This window comes from Carcharodon carcharias, chromosome 10 (genome assembly GCF_017639515.1).
Source record: "Carcharodon carcharias isolate sCarCar2 chromosome 10, sCarCar2.pri, whole genome shotgun sequence".
Lineage (NCBI taxonomy): Eukaryota > Metazoa > Chordata > Chondrichthyes > Lamniformes > Lamnidae > Carcharodon > Carcharodon carcharias.
This window is the reverse complement of record NC_054476.1, coordinates 42,358,252-42,378,666: the sequence shown is the minus strand read 5'-3', so window position 1 is coordinate 42,378,666 and position 20,415 is coordinate 42,358,252. Positions and strand designations below refer to the sequence as shown.

At 48.4% G+C, this 20,415-nt stretch overlaps 1 protein-coding gene across 13 annotated transcripts in view; it reads right to left on the bottom strand.

Annotated features, from left to right (window-relative positions):
• sox6 (SRY-box transcription factor 6) overlaps positions 1 to 20,415 on the bottom strand; it is a 724,678-nt gene that overhangs the window by 79,229 nt on the left and 625,034 nt on the right. The window lies entirely within an intron of this gene.

Below are 20,415 nucleotides of genomic sequence, written 5' to 3'. Positions count from 1 at the left end.
ATCCCTCAGAATCTATACAAGCTGCATCATTGGGAAGGGTGTGCTGTAAAAAAGAGAAGCTTAACTGCACAGACCGCTAGAGAAAGCCATTCATTACTCACATTACAGTAGTGACCACAGTATAAAAGAGAGCAATGGTAAACAGTTACTGCAAATGTTGTGAGCTTTCTTGTACATTGTAAAGCTAATTGCTTCTTTAAATTGTAAAGTGCTAATTATCATGGATACACTATGCTACCAATGGAACAATTTTGAAGTATAGTAACGTATAGTAACATTGATATAAACAATCTATACTTCAATATACTCAGAGGAACTTCGGTGTTGGGGCACAGAATACTGTCCATTTTATGGAAACATTGAAGGGTAGATTTTTATAGCGGGGCAGAAACCAGTTGATAGCAGATCTGCTGATCATTATCCACCATGCCCTACTTTCCTTTTCATTGCCTTTAAGTTTTCCACCTGGTGGTGGAAGTTAAAATCTATTCCCAACGTTAAGCTCTCTCAGGTCAAGTACTACAGTGGTCAAAGTGAACCCAGGCTATTCTGTTCAAATGCATCTTATCGCTGGGTCTCACAAGAGGTCCACCGACTGCACCATTGTAACATTTAAATTTTCCACATCTTTACTGTGGTAGATCATCAGTTTGGAGGGATATTATAGGAGGTTTTATGCTGTGGGCTTACTTCCAATAAGAACTGGGTTAAGACTGTCCCTAACCCATTTCACAAAGGATCCTTACAGCCGGAGGAAACTTGCATCACATTAGTGTGTGCTGGATCAAACCTAAGCCCCTACAGGTGTAAATGCAGTATCCTACCCATGCCACTCTAGCTCCCAACTGAAAACATAACTTAGAATAAAGGATTGAATTGATGGCTGCTCCAATGGCTCAGTTGAGAAATGCACTGCCTATTTGGAACTAAGTTAATTGGACCAGAAAGTCCACCAGCATGATCCCCTGTGTTTCTAGGGTATGAGGGGGAGGGGGTGAGGAATGAATTGGGATTCCAGTTCCTGTTACTATCAAACAACCCATGGCGGAAAATGTGCTGGTGCAAATGGTAAGGAAGAGGAATCAGTCTCAGCTACAGTGTCCTACATGGTAAAACAGACTGCTGAAAGTCACTATTTGGGCTTATACATGTAGAACAGTCACTTGGGTCAGGTACCAGAAATAAATACGTACCCATGAAGCTCTGATCCAGTTGAAATTAGAACCTACATGAGAAAATGGGGGAGGGAGTAGTAAAGGATATGTATATTTTCTTTTAAAACTCTCTCATTCAAGAATTTGTGCATTTTGTGCATGTGCAACAAGAACAGAAAATTGCTCCTTTGATAGTTTCAAAACGTTGAGGTATTAACTGTAGTGCACTGCATAATTGGAAAATCCAGAATAACAAAGACTGAATACAACATCTGATCATTTGGTTGGATGGTACATTTTACCTCGGGGACAGAAATGGTTCTCTCCTGTAACATTCAAATAAGAAGCTAATTAGCCAATTCCTAAAAGATTTAACTAAAGGAAGGCTCATTAGTCTCTCTCTGTACTTGCCTTTATTTACATAAACACAGTAATTTTATTATTGTAATGTCAGTGTTTACTCATGTTGACAAATGTAATTTGGAACTAATACACTCTGCAGCTCTAACTCTCCAAACGGCTAAATCTGAAATGTATTCCAACTAGCATAAGCTAAATATCCAGTTGTGCGTTCCTGCGCCTTCCTGTGTACAAAGCTCAGTTTATCTTTCCATGCAGATGCCAAAATTAACCATTTACTGTGGTCCACTGCTTCTGGGTTAGAAGGTTGTGGGTACAAGTTCAACACTAATGCTTAAACACATAACTTAGCTTAACACTGGATTGTTAGAGGTATCATGGACAGCCCTCCACTGGCAGAATGGAATGACACTGGTCAGAATTTTTTGTTTGTCGGGCGCGGGCAATCGGCGGGCTTGGAAGTGGAAGGGAAATGGGCCACCGACTGCAATCAGCCGCCAACCACGATTTCATGCTGGCTGGTCAATTAACGGCTGAAATGCTCAGTGCTGCTGGGTGGGGGCAGGAAGAGGGCAAGGGCTGATCTAACTGAGGTGAGTGCAACTAGTGAGCTCCCTGAAGGCAGACAGCTGCCCAAGGGAGCTGCACGCCTCCACAGAACAAAGGAAACAACAAAAATGTTGCAAAATATGTCCATGCAGCACAATCAAACACCTGAAAGCATACCCCATAAAAAAAGTCCCGAGATATCTCTTTGTATTTTATTTTCCCATGGAGGTTTTATCCCACCCTGGATTGAGGTTTGAGCAAAAATGTGAACGCTGCTTGGGAGCATGGTCCATCCGCTCACCGTAAATGTGGATGGGTCATGTAAAATCGCTGTTAATTGTATTGTTAATGGGCTTAATTGCCCACTTAATTGTTGGCAGGCACGGTTTCGACTGCCTTGCACGCCCAACGAGCGAAATATTGTGCGAGTGCGCAATGATGCCAGGACACTCGCCCAACATTATCTCATGCTATTTCACAGCCGTTCAGGTCAGGCACACACCCACCTGCAGGACATGCATGTGGCTGATGAGGACAAGGAAGTGCAAGGTGTGCATCCCATACAGGAAACCCCTCCATGCAGAGTGGAAAAGCATGAAGGTGATTTCCGTGAGATGGCTCAAATTGTGGAGCTAAGATTCCCAAGGGAGGTTTTTGGATCCGGGGTCAATGAGAAATTCTACCCAAGTTCAGACAGGATTCTACTGCATGCATGAGCAGCCTTGAGCACAACTCGGACCAAGAACCACATTTTAAAGTCTCTGGGTGGCTTTGGCTGCAAGCTGGATATCCACCAACGCATGACGTGCATGTTCTATTGGCGGAATCCAGCCCATTCCACCAGCATCCCCCTGGCTCTGGTCACCCCAGCAGCACAATTCTTCTCTACCACCAGCCACATAATTTATTCATTCTAGGGCATCGCTGGCTAGGCCAACATTTATCGCCCATCCCATTTAAGAGTCAACCACATTGGAGTCACATGTAGGCCAGACCAGGTAAGGACACCAGAGGGGTTTTTACAACAATCTACAATGGTTTCATGGTCAGCACTAGACTTTTCCAGATTTTTATTGAATTCAAATTCCAGCATCTGCCATGGTGGGATTCAAACCTGGGTCTACAGAGTATTGCCTTGGGTCTCTGGGTTACCAATACAACTACACCACCGCCTCCCTATATATTGGTGGAGGTGCAGATTCCCAAGCAGTGGCTCTCTGACAAATGCCACTACTCCTGACGCAAGAGAGCTCCCACAGGAGGCAACCATGTTCCAGACTCTGATCAGTTCCTGGTAAAAGACATGATAGTTTGATAAGTTAAATCCCATATCTATTGTTTCAACTAGAGCAGTGGACAGGATTTTCTGTCCCCGCTGGCATCAGGTATGTTCATGTTGCGAGCGGACAATATGGCGAGAAGGACAAAAATTGGTTTCACGATGGCACGAAAGCAGTTCGTGATCTTCTGCTCCTCTCGCCAATGGTGGGCCACGTTCCCCGCCATCGGACTTCGGGAACCTCATTGTAATACATCTGCATGTCCCTATAAGGCCAGCCAATTGAAATCGTCCACCACGCCCCTGCTGGATCGTCCGCCCAAGTTAGCAGGAAAACACGCCAATGTGTTTCACAACAGCATATAAAAGGTGTGCGCTTGGCGGGCTGCATTTTGAGGGGAACTCGGAGGGGAGTGCACAGTAACATTGGAGGGTGCTTATCTGGGTCACCTGTTGGACTTCAAGGTTGAGCCGCGTTGTAAGGAGTGGCGGGTGGGGAGCAAGAGCTGCCCTGCGGATGAGGCAACTTGGGGGGGTGGGGGTGGCAAGGGCTGCCTTGTGGCTCAGGCAACTTGGTGGTGGGGCGATGGCTGCCCTGCGGTTCAAGGTAGCGCACAAGCATATGCAAGGTGGGGGGGAGAGGGTGGGCGAGGGAAGCAGCCACGCATTTGGGACACCTTGTATAAAGTGACCAACCCTCTGCAGCTGAGATAGTTCAGGCGCAGCCGCATTGATATGATTGGAGTCAGGCCTATAGCTTCTCTGCCCCCTCAAGCAACGCAGAGGCATCAAAGTGCCACCAAGTTCTCCAGAGCTTTTCACCCCCTGTTGGATGACTGGGCACACTGTACAATCTCCTTGCTAAAGCTGGCCATGGAGCAGTCACTGAAGGAGGCGTCACAGCCCCTTGCAATGTCATCATCCAGTTTTGGACCAGTCTTCCCCCATGAGAACTCGCTGGTCACATCTGCCAGCTACTGCAGGATTTGGCAACACAGGGATATGGAGGGCTTCCACTGCCAGCAGGTGTGAAAGTGACTACGGCGCTCAGTTTCTATGCCAATAGCTCCCTTCAGGGCTCCACAAGTGACTTCTGTGCGATATCGTAAGCCTCCAACCACAAATGCATCCATGAGGTCACAGGTGCCATCTTTGCGAGGGCACACAGCTTTGCACATTTCACCCAGGACCAGGATAGCCAGGATGTGATTGGATTTGCCCAGATCTCTGGTTTTCCACAAGTGCAGGGTGCCATGGACTGCACTCATGTGGTGCTCAGATCTCCATCTCAACAAGCAGTCAACTATCTCAACCATAAGTGATTCCATTCGCTGAATGTGCAGCTGGTATGCGACCACCACAAACGAATCCTGCAGGTCTGCACACTGTTTTCAGGAAGTGTGCATGACTCCTACATTCTCAGTCGATCACAGATCCTTGACGTATCCAGGGTCCACAGAAGCTGCAGGGGTGGCTCCTCAGGGACAAGGGCTACCCGCAAAGGACATGGCTGATGTTCCAGTGTGGTGGCTTCAGACTGCAGCAGAGCGATGGTACAATGAGGCTCATGCTGCAACTCGCCAACCTGGTGGGGCAGACCATCAGGATGCTGAAAATAAGATTCCGGTACCTGGACCGGGTCTGGTGGAACCCTGCAATACAGTCCAGTGAGGGTGTCACACATAGATATCATCTGCTGCACCCTTTACAACCTGGCGCTGCAACGGAGACAGGAGCTGGCTGAGGAGGAGATGGAGGAGCTGCACATCTCCTTCGATGAGAAAGACGCCGATGGGGATGAGCGTGAGGAGGTCCTTGAAGGGGACGATGAGAGGCATGAGGTCCTTGTACTGGCCAGGTGAGGCAGGTGTGCTTGGGGGAGGCTGTCATAGCTGCTAGATTTGTGGAGGATGATGACGACATGCAGTGAGGGGGCACCATAGATCCTCACACTGCATCTGTGAACAATTGACTCCAGTATTTAGGGGCTGTGTTTACTTTATCCCTCGTTTTGTTAATTTAGTTTAATTGTTTGGCTCCAAAAGAGTTACATCTCCTGGAGGTGGGATCGAGGTGGAGGTGGAGCCGACTGCAAGCTCCGAACCAGCCTCTGTACTCAATACGGGGGAGGGCTTGGATGCTAGAGGCGACAACCTGGAGGAGGATGGAGTTTCGGTGGTGAGCACTGGGGACGACTTAGAGTCATTGTCAGATGAGATGGTGGATTCCCTGGTGCCCTCCCACTAGCGCTCCCCTCATCCCTTTAAGGGAACTCCAGGACTTTTTAGTGAATAATCACAGTCGCCAAGACATAGTTGAGTTGGTCACAGACCGGTGGTATTCTTTTCCGCTTGTGTTCTGGTCCACTTGTGAGGCCCTTAAGGCCCCCGAGTTGGACGAGAACGCCCGGTGGAGGGTCCATAGGTTTCTCGCTGGGCTCTGAAGGAGAGTAAGACTTTATTTCAGGTGATGGTAGCACATACTTCTGGCAATGAAGACTATCATAGCCAGCGTCAACGTCCATGGCAGCATGCTTGTGTGCTTCCTGCAGGAAACCCATAACGTTCCAGGAGACAAAGCTAGGTGGCTCCTGGAGTGGCGAGGGGGGGTCTACATGAATCACCTAGTCTCTAATTCTGGCGGGGTGGCTATCTTGTTGGCCCCACATTTTCAGCCGGAGATCTTGGGGGTCAAGGAGCCGGTGCCAGGCCAGTTTCTGCACCTTACTGTGCGCCTTTATGAATGTGTACCCTCTCCTGGGCTCGCAGCAGCAAGGGAGCTTCTTTGAGGAAGTGTCCACTCATCTGGGCTCCATCGATGTGGGCGAATGCATTGTCCCTGGGGGGGGGGGGGGTGGGGGCGATTTCAACTGCACCCTCGAGGCCTGGGACCATCACGGTACCCAGCACCACACGCTAGGTGTGAGTAAGTTGCGGGACCTGGTTGGGTCCTTCAACATGGCGAAATCTCCAACCCGACTCTAGCGCTTTCGCTTTCGTGTCAACTGGAGTCGGAGGGTCCAGACTCGACCGCCTTTACATTTCGAGGGCATACGTGTTCTACGTTCCATCAGTTTCCGTGGAGTGGGTGCCGTGCATGGACCAATGTCTGGTGTGGGCAGAGCTCGCTCCATTCTGCGCTCAGGGGTCCGCGTACTGGCACTTTAACAACCTGCTGCTGGAGGACAAATGGTTCCTAGACTCGTTTCGTCGTTTCTGGGCCGGCTGGAGAAGGAAGCAGGGACGCTTCCCCTACTTGAAGCTATGGTGGGACATAGGCAAGGCTCACAGCCGCGTCTTCTGTCAGGAGTATGTGAGGAGGTCGACAAAGAGGCAGAAATCCAGCGTCGAGGAGTTGGAGAAGGAGGTGCTCGACCTGGAGGCACGTTTCCTTCTTCTCATCGTACACCCTGTGGCTGGCGTACGAAGAAGGGCGCGCTGCAGGACCTGCAACTCGTTGGGTCTCGTGACGCGCACGTGAGTTTGCGGATCCGGTTCCTCAAGGAGCTGGACCGCAGCTCCCCCTTCTACTCGCTGGAAAAAAGGCACGGGGTCCGTCAGCAGCTCCTTACGTTGCTGGCCGATGACGGATCCCTTGTCTCGGACCCGGAGGGCATCAGGACCATTGCCCCAGACTACTACACTGTCCTGTTCTCTCCGGATCCGTCGAGCAAGGATGCTTGCAGAGTTTTGTGGGAGGACCTGCCGCAGTTCAGTCTGGAGGGCACCAGAAAGCTTGACTCCCCTAAAAGTCTGGGGGAGCTGACCGGCGCCCTCGACAGTCTCTCTAGGGGCAAATCCCCAGGGCTGGACGGGCTGACCGTGGAGTTCTTCAGGGCATTCTGGGATGTCCTGGCGAGTGACTACGCGGGGGTCCTGGGGGAGAGTATTGCAACGTGGGAGATGCTCCTTTTGTGGTGCAGGGCGGTCATTGCCCTGCTGCCTAAGAAGGGGGATCTCCGCCTACTTAAAAACTGGCGCCCAGTCTCCCTCCTCAGCACGGATTATAAAATTTTTGCCAGGGCCATGTCTTCTTCCCTTGGCACCATGCTGGACCACATGATCCACCCTGACCAGTCCTACACCGTCCCGGGCCATCTGTGACAATGGTCTGTCGAGCGCCTTCCTGTCTCTTGACCAGGAGAAGGTGTTCGACAGGGTGGATCATAAATATTTATTCGGGACTCTGTGAGCATGTGGGTTCGGGACGCATTTTGTTGCCCGGATCCAACTTCTGTACGCTGCCGCAGAGTGTCTAGTTAAGGTTAACAGGTCCCTGACAGCGCCCCTTCGCTTTGAGAGGGGAGTGTGTCAGGGCTGCCCCCTGTCTGGCCAATTGTATTCTATCTGCCTGGAGCCTTTCCTGCACCTCTTGCGGGGAGGTTGACGGGATTGGTCCTCTGCGGGCCGGGCATCAGGGTGGTCCTTTCGGCCTACGCTGATGACGTGCTCCTCATGTTTAGTGACCTGGCTGACCTGCGGAGGATGCGTGAGTGCCAGGAGGTCTACTCTGCTGTTTCTTCTGCCAGGATCAACTGGGGTAAATGTTCTGGACTCCTGGTCGGTCCGTGGCAGATGGACCCCCTACCCGAGGAGCTTAGGCCTTTCACCTGGAGCAGGACCAGCCTCCTCTACCTGGGGGTCCATCTCTGCCCTGCTGAGGAATCCTGGCCGGCAAACTGGCAGGAGCTGGAGACCAAAGTCACCACTTACCTGCGGCGCTGGACAGGACTGCTCCGAGTGCTGTCTTACTGGGGTCAAGTTCTGGTCATAAACCAGCTGATTGCCGCCATGTTGTGGTACTGGCTGGTCACCTTGACCCCTTCCCCGGACTTTGTCAAAAAAATCCAGAGAATGCTTGTCAACTTCTTCTGGGACAAAATGTTGCACTGGGTCGCTACTGAGGTTCTGAGTCTCCCGCTTAGGGAGGATGGTCTGACGCTGGTGTGCCTACGCACCCAGGTGGTGACTTTCCACCTTCAGGCCCTGCAGCGATACCTTTACGTCGAGCCCCCTCCGAGATGGTGTGCCCTGGCGATGTATTTCTTCCGCCAGGCGCACGGACTGAATTATGATGTCCAGCTCCTGTTTATTGACCTGAGGGGCCTTCGTGGCTCCTTGCAGGCGTTGCCCGTCTTTTACAAATACCCGATCAAAGTCTAGAACATGGTCGCCTCGTGACGCAGCTCTCCCCTGTCAGGAGTTGTGGCTATTGTCAGAGAGCCGCTGCTCAGAAATCCGCCCTTCCGTCCTTTTCAGTGGCTGGCGGAGAGGAGGGCTGTGGCTGCTGGGGTGGCCGGGATCGGGGACATGCTGGGTGGTGGAAGAGTGGTCTGGATGCTTCCACAGGAGTTGGCGCATCATGTGTCCGGCTAGCGGCCAATGCCATTCAAGACCTTAGGACGGTCGTGCTCAGCCCCGACGTCGTACTGGGCCTCGAGGTGGCGCAGATGCGTGATGATCTTCTGTCTGAGCATTCCCCGTTCGGACAGAATTCCACATTGGCCCCAAGCCCTGAACCCTCCCTCAGGTGCCGGTGCCCCGCAACCTCAGTCACCTCACGGAAATGCACTCTGTGTCCTTTAGCACGGCACGGAGGGGTTTCCCGTACAGGCTGCTGCTGCACATCCTTCACTTCCTTTCCCTCGCCCGCCGCCCGCACTTGCCCTGGTGTGCCTTGTTGCCATCTGCCAGCAGAGGTCCCCGATGGGAGGCCCTCTACGGAGGTGTCCTCCCGCTTTCCACTGGGGACCTGGGGTGGAGGGTATTGCATGCAGCAGTTCTGTACAACCGCAGGATGTGTCGGTTCACAGACTCCCAAGAGACCTGCGCCTTTTGCAGCCTTGTGGAGTCCGTGGACCATGTCTATATAGGGTGTTGTAAGCTGCACTCCCTTTTCAGTTATTTAAAAAACTTTTTACTGATGTTTTGTTTGCACTTCAGCCCCATGCTCCTGATCTACAGGCACCCAGTGCAGAGGGGGGCCGGGAGGGAGGAGGACCTCCTCGTGAACCTGCCCTGGGCCTGGCCAAGTTGGCCATTAACAGATCCAGGCAGCGGGCGATCGAGGGGGTTGGCCGACCCGACTGTCTGCCCCTCTTCCACGACTACATTCACGGCCGGGTGTCCCTGGAGTGGGGGGGGGGGGGGGGGGGGGGGGGGGGGGGGGGGGGGGGGCACGTGTGTCTGCCGGCACCGTCGAGGCCTCCATGCCCAGTGGGCACTGCGGGGACTGAGGTGTTTTGTCGACCCCCTTAATCACATTTTGGTTTGATGTTTGTAAGTTTCCTTTGAATTTTGACTTTGGTTTTGCAGTTCCCTAATTTTGTCCCTGATTTTGTTAATTTAGTTTATTTGGTTGACTCCAAAAGAATTGCATCTCCTTAACTTTCCTAACCCTGCCGCTATATGGCTCCCCGACCATCCACAAAGGTGGAGGCAGCCTGCTGACTATAAGACCCTGCCTGTGATGACCTTGGTGGGTGTCCCTTGGAGGGCTGAAACCTGGAGGGCCCCGGCCTGCTTTCAGGGTCCCACTGTGTGGCAGTGGCAACCTCCTTGGCCTGTGGAACTGGATCTGCTGAGGCCACATGAAGAGGGGATTTGGATGAGCTGGACACTCCCGGAGTCACCTGGATGGATGGCCCCGAGGTGTACACCTCCTGATCCTCCTCTCTATGGGTGCCCCGGGGCCCCAAGGCTAACTCCTTGAGGAGAAGGGGTAGCTGGAGTGAGATCGAGCTGCCCCCACACCCCTCTCATGTACACAGCGTTGGAGGCCAACTACGGCATCAGCAATGGAGTTAAGCCCACGCAGCAGTGCAGGAGCGACGTCCTGGACCAAAGTCTCCATTGCGGCAGCCATCCTACCAGTGTTGAACTCAGTGCATTAGCATGCCAGCGCTATCACCTCAGCCTGAAGGCAGATGGACTCCTCCATCGTCGCTTGCAATCTGAGGAGTGCTGCAGACATCCCTTCCTGATGTTCCCGAGCTTGCCTTTGCAGCTCCAGCAACTGTGACATGCCTGAGTCCAGAGGCTCATCATCTGACTCGAACTCAGAAAGTTTCTGGCGTCCAGCAGTCCTCCGAGTTGCAGACACCTGGGAAGACCCTGCCTCCACCTGCTGTGGAGCAGACAGTATGATGTGCTCACCAGATTGTGATCCCAAGGCTATTGTAAAGCTAAGTCTCACCAAGGTGTGTGTCTCTGACTGGTAGAGGGTGTGGGTAAGCGTTGTGTCGGGACTTCAAGGAGGGTGCCTCCAGATTCCGCTTCAGAGGTTTCTTCGGAGCTTGATTGGAGGCTCTGGGTCACGGACTCCGTCAGCTGTTTCCCTGATGTACCTGCGAAAGCAAGGGGAGATTATTAGTGCATGGCAATGGCCTGTGAAACAGGACACATCAGATACAGCATTGTTGTCTGATGGATGTTGCACTGCTGCATCCTCACTTGGTAGAACAGCGCCAACTTCACCGTCAGCACAGGAACAGTCCAGATCGCCGCCGGCTGGCTGGATGGCTCTGTTTTCAAAGTCCATGAGGACCTTGATTTCAGGCATTCCTCCACCAGTCTGTGACCTCTTTCTCTTGCCAGCTTGATTTGCATGAATAAAGATGGAGAGAGTGTAAGGTGGTCGCCTGCCAGGCCAGATGATAAGTATGCCTGGCATGTGTGGGTGGTGTGCGGTCCCATGGACGGGCTGAGGACAATGAAGGCTGTGTGTGAAAGAGTGAATGGTGATGTCCCTTGAACTGGCAGTGAGTTAGGGCCCTGTGGATGTGTGATGGGTTTGTGAGTGTGAGAGTTGAGAGTGATGAGAAGAGTGACTTACCCAGGCGGAACGAAGGAGATCATTCATCCTCTTGCAGCACTGGGTAGCTGTCCTCTTTTGAAGGACATTGGCGCTGCCCACTGCCTCCCAAGCTTGGCTGGTCACGACGCTGCCTGTCCTGCAGCCAGAGCGTGAGAAGCAGACATTGCGGCGAGCCTCCACAGGCGTTCCAGTGGTGATTCATTATACCTGGGGGCTGCAGTCTTTTTGCCTTTCGTGGACATCTTCCCTGCAGTCCTCCTGGGCTGGAAGCACTGAGATGTGTGCGCATAGCTGATCTTTAAATATGGTGCCCAGAGTGATGAAGCAGTGAGGTGATGGCGTGGCAGGTGAATGAAAGCCTTGGAAACAGCATGTTTCCCGGGAATGCATAATTAATGTAGCAGGTTTGAGATGATACAGCGTGAAAGGCCACCATTGTAGCTGGCAGGTAAAGCATAATTTTTATCCACCCACTACTGCACTTAGTGTGAATCTGGGACGATTCCTCCTTGTGTTTCTGCAGCTAGGGCATTGTTATCCACCCTTTTTATTTTCTTGGCTTCCCAGACAAGGGGCAACATGTTCCATTTTCACCCACCAACAATATTATAAACCCAGCTATATTCGAATACCTATTTGGAAGACTGACATGGGAAGTGTCATTAAAAAGGACTAAATTCATGTCATTTGAGTCAAACAAATATGGAAATCTATGCATTTCTCTGAATTTAATTTCTTTAATGTTTTATTTTCCCTCAAAACCTTCTCAATTGTAGCTCAATAGAATTAGGTTCCAATATGCCCTAACTGGCTTCGGGTCTTGTCTGAGTACTATCCAAACAAGCTTTTAACTGTGCTGTTTCTTCTTTGGATGTTAGATCATCTTCCTGTGATGATCTGGCCTGATTTATTAGGATATGACTAATACTTTCTAGATATGATTGTTGATTTAAGGTTGCTCCCGACCTATTCCAATTAATGTATAAGCCTATATATTTAAAGGACCCTGAAGCCTGACATCCAATCTTAAATTCCTCTTTGATCTGATCTACAACAAATTGCTCAAATTCTGCAGAAACTTCCCATAGAAAATCATATATATACATCATAAAGACACCTGAGAGTTTCTCTTTGTGGTGCCAGAAGAATATTGTTGAGTCTGCTTTCACTTCAGTACAGCCTACTTTCAGCAAGACATACCCTCGATGCATCATTCATTCCATAAACATGTTTCTTTAATTTCCACAGCTTGTCTTTTATATCACTCGTTTCTTTAGGTGGTTTAAAAAAACACTTCTCTTTGAAATTTTTCACCCTTGCAAAATGTGACTTTTATATTGATCAACCTACATTCTCATGAATATGTGGCCAACATATCTAAGAAAAATTTCAAGATTATTTTACCTGCTGTAGCAGAGTCCACCCTAACATCTTGATCTCCAAGTCTCTCCTCAAAACCTTGGACTGTTAGTCCCTCTTTAACCTTAAATGTCCCTTCGAGGAACACTTTTTCTATACATTTCCATCTGTGCAATAAGGCTGGCTGTCCCCTATCTGGCACTTCAGAGTAGACACCAAATTCCTTCCAACTATCCAGCTCTTTTTGTTTTGCCTCTCTTATTAAATTATCTTCTAATTTGTTTGCAACCACAAAATCTTCTCAGTCATCAGGGCTTCTACTTCTAGTGGTGTTCCTAAATTGTTCTATAGTCCTTGTTCTATCACATAGTTAGATAAGCTACAGCCTACACTTGCCCTCCTATGTCTTTCTGGACTACTGCCACATGATCCTTCTCTCCCAAGATCAGAGGTTTCATCACCAGAGCATAATTGTTTCCTAGTGCCAGAGTCATTCCTAGGTCCAGTATGGGACTTGCACTGCATTTTCTTGCTTTCCAAGGTTTCACCCCATTTTGCCAGTCCATTGATCTTACCTCTTGTCCATCATCTTGGACATTTTACCAAAGTTTGAATTCACCATTGGCTTTCCCTGCTCTTCCTACAATGATCACATCCACCCATTCACTGGATCCTTCTGGTGTGTACGCCACCTCAGTACCAACTTTAGGCAGTTGCCGTTTGGGTACAATAGCCCTGTTCTGTGCAGCTATATCACTTTGTCTTTTGTCATTCAGTCCCTTATCTACTGTATTCTGTTCCTCATAACTATCAAACTTATGAGTATGTGAGGTTCAGGGTGCCACATCACCTGGTCAGATTCTGAAAGTTTATAATCAATCCCGATTAACCGAGATGAATGGGCCTTAATAGTTTAAGTACCATGTTGAAGGACCACTGTCTTCCCATCACATCCTATCACTTACCCATACCTTTCCACTCTTTATGGCCATCTCTTTTATAGTGTACTAAATTCCCAGGATTAAAGTTTATCTCAGATGGTCTTAAGTGATGTTGCAAAGCTCGACAAATTGTCTCTGAGACTTTTGCTTTGATGAAAGTCCTTCTCCCTGCATGTAGGTAGGACACTGAAGTGCCCAAAAAAGTGGAACTAACTAGTCCCTCCTTGGGCCAGGGGATTATCACATAGCACAGGCGGTACTTTGAAATTCCTCCCATAGACCATTGATACAGACTGTAGCTCACAACCATTCGAACCAAATTCTTTGCAATGGACTGCCAACGCCAGGGCTAATGCTAGCTTGCAATTTGGTTGGTCAGCTAAAAGTTTATGGAGCATCTCATCGATCATCATGTGATTTCACAGAGTCCATCACTGAAAGGTCTTTTAGCTGTGGCGCTCATAACTACAATGTTCATATTTTCACATATGTCTCTAGCCTCGTCTTTGGCAAATTCCCCCTTTGTCAGTCAGGAATTTAGCCAGTAGTCCCATCCCTATCCGTTTTTCCATGATTTTATTCACAATCACTCTTTTGGCTTTACCATGTATTATTGTGGAAAGACTGAATTTTGTGACCATGTTTATGAAAAATAAAATGAAAATGTTTCTTTCCTTGTCTCACACCTGTAAATCCATAGCTACTACTTCATTAAAGTCTTATGCCAATGGGAGGCCTACAATAGGCCATGATGGTGTCATCTGATACTTTTTCCTTATATCACATTTTTCATTAATCTCTTCAATTACTTTATCTACTCATCATCAACTACCCCTGCTCTAGTAGGATTTTTCATCTGGTACAAGAGGGATAAGCAAATTGTCGAAGTAACTTAAAGACAAATTGCTTTTTTTCTCTCAATCTCCTATTACCTGATAGCATTAAGTCTTCTTTAATGTCCTGATTAGAGATGCTAGGTTTTGTTAAAGGATGCAATAACGTCCTTAATTGGGTAAATTGCATATCTACTGACTTTCCAAAGACAATTGCTTTATCACATTCCATGTCCAGTTTCACTTGTCCCTTTTCATGGGAGGCTTGCTCAGCAGCAAGGGATCTCACTAGATATCTCATCTGTACTCATAATGTGGCTTACTCCAGCTATTCTGCATGAAATCACCATTTTTATCAATTATCTCAATGTGTTGTTATCCCTGAATCTGAAACAAGTAGAGTTTTCATATTCCATGACCTTACTTTGATCCTTACTATTGAGTGAACCTAATTTCAACCAATCCATTCCACATAATGTTGAGATATAACCACTGTCCAACACAGTGCAATTAAGTGAATCCACAACAAGTACACTCATTACCAGACTGAAATTTTTTGTGACCAGTACAATTCCCTCAGTCTGATCAATATCATTATCAACTTCTGAACTTTCTGTGCCATGCGTCGCTTTGAAAATCCTTCCACTTTGGACAATTTACCGCATAATGATATTTTGAGTCACATCTGAAACACCTGTTAATAGTTCCCCAGGCATTCCTGGGGTTCATTTGTTTATTATCATCATTCCAATCCTGTTGTCTGCCAGAAATGCCCTCATGCTCATTTCTTCTGACTGTAATCCTTCTGTTGTACCGATGCCTCCACCCTGTATCTGAACAATCTCGAAAGGCCTCAATCATTGAGTCCTCCGTCCTCTGTGACACCATGGAATATCCCACTTGTGCTATAAAGACTGCAGGATATGACAGCTTTCCCAAGAACTTTTTAAAGCAGCAGACATCAGGTCCAAAGTGTGTCTCTTTCTGAGAATCTGACTCCAGTTTAGACCAGGAGCCTGTCCATGTGCAACAATTTAGCACAATCCAACCATTCGAAAGTGAGCAGTGAACAAGGAATTTCCAAATTGAATTTCTACAATCTTTTATATGGTCTATTAAAGTCCATGATATATTCCTTTATGGAATAACGTCCATCTTTTGAAATCTATCGAAGTCTAACCATGTCTTGTAGGCATTTAAGAGATCATTTTTTCTTGTAAACTTTATCCATAAAGCTGAATAGAAGCTCCAAGCTTTCCTCAGTGTCCAACTGACAAGCCTACAATTCAAAAATACTTTGCTTCTGATCTTACTTTTGTGATAAAGCAACAGTACCAAGGCCATAACTTGTTTTCTCTTTGGTAAGGATGTAGCCCATGTCCAAATATCTACTTCATTTTTCCATTTGTCCCAAGGTTCAGAGTAAGTTTCAGAGAGCATCGATGGGAAATCATGCCCTGATAATTTACACTTGGTTTCAGCCATTCTTCACAAAAGTAACTCAGATTACAATCTTCTATCAGAAAAAAAATTCTTAGTTTCCAATCTTCACCTTTAAGCAACCATTCTCTGCTACCAGGTTAATTGGATCCCAAGCCAGGTGGTGACATATGAAACTGGAAATCAATCCTTTCTCAAAAATAGGCTTATTTACAGAATGCTGCATTGCATATGTTTGCCTTCTACTTGCCACCAGATGTCCCAGCCATCTCTCTTTAAAAGTGCTCTAGGTGCTAATTTAAACAATTTCCTTCGCCTGTCTATCTTAACAATGCATTTAATATACCATTAATATGTTTAGTCTATTTGTTACAGTAAACATCTTAAACGTGAAATCTTGGTAATGTCATCTTTTCAGCTATCAAATGGAAGTTCAAATTTCTTTTTAGAAGTTATCAGTCTCTATGGGGATCATAACATTATATGGAGAAATAGGGAGTTCTCCCATTGTCCTATACAACTTTTCCTCCTCAACTAAACTGATTAATTGGTCCTTGCTTCCTCCACATTAGAAGCTGATTTTTCAGTCATTATGTCATTGCCTATAAAATTCCTCTCCCAAAAATTTTACCTTGGTACTTCTCAATTCCTTCAAAAAATTCCTAAAATGTCTTTGCCTCCCTACCACTACTCCTTTTAAACTTAACTCCTTTTTCCATCTTTCTAACCTATTAATTGTTCCAAGACAATTTCCTTGATGTGAGGGGTGCTGTCTCAATACTTAACACCGATTCTTTTCCAGTGATTTCTGATAGAAGGTGTACGTCTGTGGACGTGTCAATATTAGACTCGGCTCTGATGCCCCCATGGTCAGGTGGTCTATCAAATACATGCTGTCAAGGTTCAGACATGAAGAATGTTCTGTCAAGAATGTTCCTCAAGTTCTGTCGAAGGGTCATGAGGACTCGAAACGTCAACTCTTTTCTTCTCCGCCGATGCTGCCAGACCTGCTGAGTTTTTCCAGGTAATTCTGTTTTTGTTTTGGATTTCCAGCATCCGCAGTTTTTTTGTTTTTATCTCTGTGTTTAATTGACTGCCACTGCTCTTCAAGAAATGCCTACCTCCTTGAAGAAGTTCTGTTCTTTTCTGCGACAAGATTTCCGTTCCTCTCTTTTGCCTTGCTCACCTTCATTGCTTTCCATTTCCCTCCTGGTGTTTGACAAGGTGTTTACTAAAACCCGCTTTCACAGCCATATCTCCTTTCTCAGTGACTGTCTCCATCTCCGACTTACTCCACGTGGATTTCAACTGAAATTCCACCCCTCATGTTTCGAACCCACCCAGGATTACAGGTATCTCCGGGGCATAAAACATTTCTCGGACTGCTGTTCCTGTCACATTCTGAAATCCACACTCAGTGCCATGCGCCGCCATGTGAACACACTCGACCTCTCTCTCCAGCAGCACCGCAGTACCCTTTTTCAAAGCTGCGCGTGCCCCCAGTTTCATTTTATTCTTCGGCTCATCCGACGCCTCAACAAGAAACTTTTTCTCTTTCTCTCAAGTGCTAAGGAACGCAAGCTCCAACAACTCATCGACACCAACACCCATCTAGGACCCTCCACCCCTGCCCGTCCCTCCGTCCCCACCCCATCTTCCAATCCAACCCCAGCCGTGTATTCACTATACCCCCTGACCTTCCCCTCTCCGATGCTGAATGTTCAGTGCTCAGCAAAGGACTTAGTTTCATACCCTTACGCCCTCACCTCAATGAATTTCGGGCTCGGCATGATGCTGAACTCTTCTTCCGCCGTCTTCGTCTCCGGGCTCACTTCTTTGGGCAGGAGTCCTTTCCCAGTTCAACGGATCCTTTTACCCATCTCCAATATTCTCCCTCCACCTGGACCCCTCCCTCTGGATTCTTACCTTCTCTCGATCTTTTCATTGAGAACTGTCAGCGCGACATTAGTCGTTTCAATTTCTCTGCTCCTCTCACCCATTCAAACCTGTCTCTCTCTGAACTTACTGCACTCCATTCTCTCAGGTCCAACCCTGACATTGTCATCAAACCCGCTGACAAGGGTGGTGCTGTTGTTGTCTGCCGCACTGACCTCTACCTCGCGGAGGCGGAGCGTCAACTCGCAGACACTTCCTCCTACCTCTCCCTGGACCATGACCCCACCACTGAACATCAAGCCATTGTTTCCAGGACTGTCACTGACCTCATCTCCTCTGGGGATCTTCCTCCCACAGCTTCCAACCTGATAGTCGCCCAACCTCGGACTGCCCGCTTCTACCTCCTACCCAAAATGCACAAACAGAACTGCCCCGGTAGACCGATCGTCTCAGCTTGCTCCTGCCCCACAGAACTCATTTCTTGTTATCTTGACTCCCTTCTCTCTCCCCTTGTCCAGTCCCTTCCCACCTACATCCGTGATTCCTCTGACACCTTACATCACATCAACAATTTCCAGTTCCCTGGCCCCAACCGCTTCCTCTTCACCATGGACGTCCAATCCCTCTACACCTCCATTCCCCACCAGGATGGTCTGAGGGCCCTTAGCTTCTTCCTCGAACAGAGGCCCGAACAATCCCCATCCACCACTACTCTCCTCCGTCTGGCTGAACTTGTTCTCATGCTGAACAATTTCCCCTTCAACTCCTCTCACTTCCTCCAACTAAAAGGTGTGGCTATGGGTACCCGCATGGGCCCCAGCTACGCCTGTCTCTTTATGGGGTATGTGGAACATTCCTTGTTCCAGTCCTACTCTGGCCCCCTTCCACAACTCTTTCTCCGGTACATCGATGATTACTTCGGTGCCGCTTCATGCTCTCGTCGGGAATTGGAAAAATTTATGAATTTTGCTTCCAATCTCCATCCTTCCATCATTTTCACGTGGTCCATCTCTAACACCTCCCTTCCCTTCCTTGACCTCTCTGTCTCAATCTCTGGTGATAGACTGTCCACCAATATCCATTACAAACCCACCGACTCCCACAGCTACCTCGACTACAGCTCCTCACACCCCGCTTCCTGTAAGGTCTCCATCCCATTCTCTCAGTTTCTTCGCCTCCGTCGCATCTGTTCCGATGATGCCACCTTCAAAAACAGTTCCTCTGACATGTCCTCCTTCTTCCTTAACCAAGGTTTTCCACCCACGGTCGTTGACAGGGCCCTCAACTGTGTCCGGCCCATCTCCCGCGCATCCGCCCTCACGCCTTCTCCTACCTCCCAGAAACATGATAGGGTCCCCCTTGTCCTCACTTATCACCCCACCAGCCTCCGCATTCAAAGGATCATCCTCCGCCATTTCCGCAACTCCAGCATGATGCCACCACCAAACACATCTTCCCTTCACCCCCCCCTATCGGCATTCCGTAGGGATCGCTCCCTCCGGGACACCCTGGTCCACTCCTCCATCACCCCCTACTCCTCAACCCCTTCCTATGGCACCACCCCATGCCCACGCAAAAGATGCAACACCTGCCCCTTCACTTCCTCTCTCCTCACTGTCCAAGGGCCCAAACACTCCTTTCAAGTGAAGCAGCATTTCACTTGCATTTCCCCCAACTTAGTCTACTGCATTCGTTGCTCCCAATGTGGTCTCCTCTACATTGGAGAGACCAAACATAAACTGGGTGACCGCTTTGCAGAACACCTGCGGTCTGTCCGCAAGAATGACCCAAACCTCCCTGTCGCTTGCCATTTTAACACTCCACCCTGCTCCCTTGCCCACATGTCTGTCCTTGGCTTGCTGCATTGTTCCAGTGAAGCCCAACGCAAGCTGGAGGAACAATACCTCATCTTCCGACTAGGCACTTTACAGCCTTCCGGACTGAATACTGAATTCAACAACTTTAGGTCGTGAGCTCCCTCCCCCATCCCCACCCCCTTTCTGTTTCCCTCTTCCTTTTTTTTCCAATAAATTATATAGATTTTTCTTTTCCCACCTATTTCCATTATTTTTAAATATCTTAAAATCTTTTATGCTCTCCCACCCCCACTAGAGCTATACCTTGAGTGCCCTACCATCCATTCTTAATTAGCACATTCGTTTAGATAATATCACCAACTTTAACACCTATGTGTTCTTTTGTTCTATTGTTGTTGACATCTTTTGATGATCTGCTTCTATCACTGCTTGTTTGTCCCTACAACCACACCCCCCCCTCCACTTCTCTCTCTCCGCCCCCCCCCCCCCCCCCCCCCCCCCCCCCCCACACACACACACACACCTTAAACCAGCTTATATTTCAACTCTTTCTTGGACTCGAACTCAAGTTCTGTCGAAGGGTCATGAGGACTCGAAACGTCAACTCTTTTCTTCTCCGCCGATGCTGCCTGACCTGCTGAGTTTTTCCAGGTAATTCTGTTTTTGTTATGAAGAATGTCTACTTGGGCAAGGCACAGGAAGTGCACTGACACATCTCAGTATGAAGGATATGTTTAGGAAACAAGGTGATACAAGGGAGGGGAGAAGCACATTGAAAAAGGAAACCATGCTTAACTAATCTATTGGAGATTTTTGAGGATGTAACTAATAGAATAGATAAGGGAGAACCAGTGGATGTGGTGTATTTGGATTTCAAGAAGGCTTTTGATAAGGTCCCACATAAGAGGCTAGTGGGCAAAATTAAAGCACATGGGATTGGGGAATAAGATACTGGCATGGATTGAGAATTGA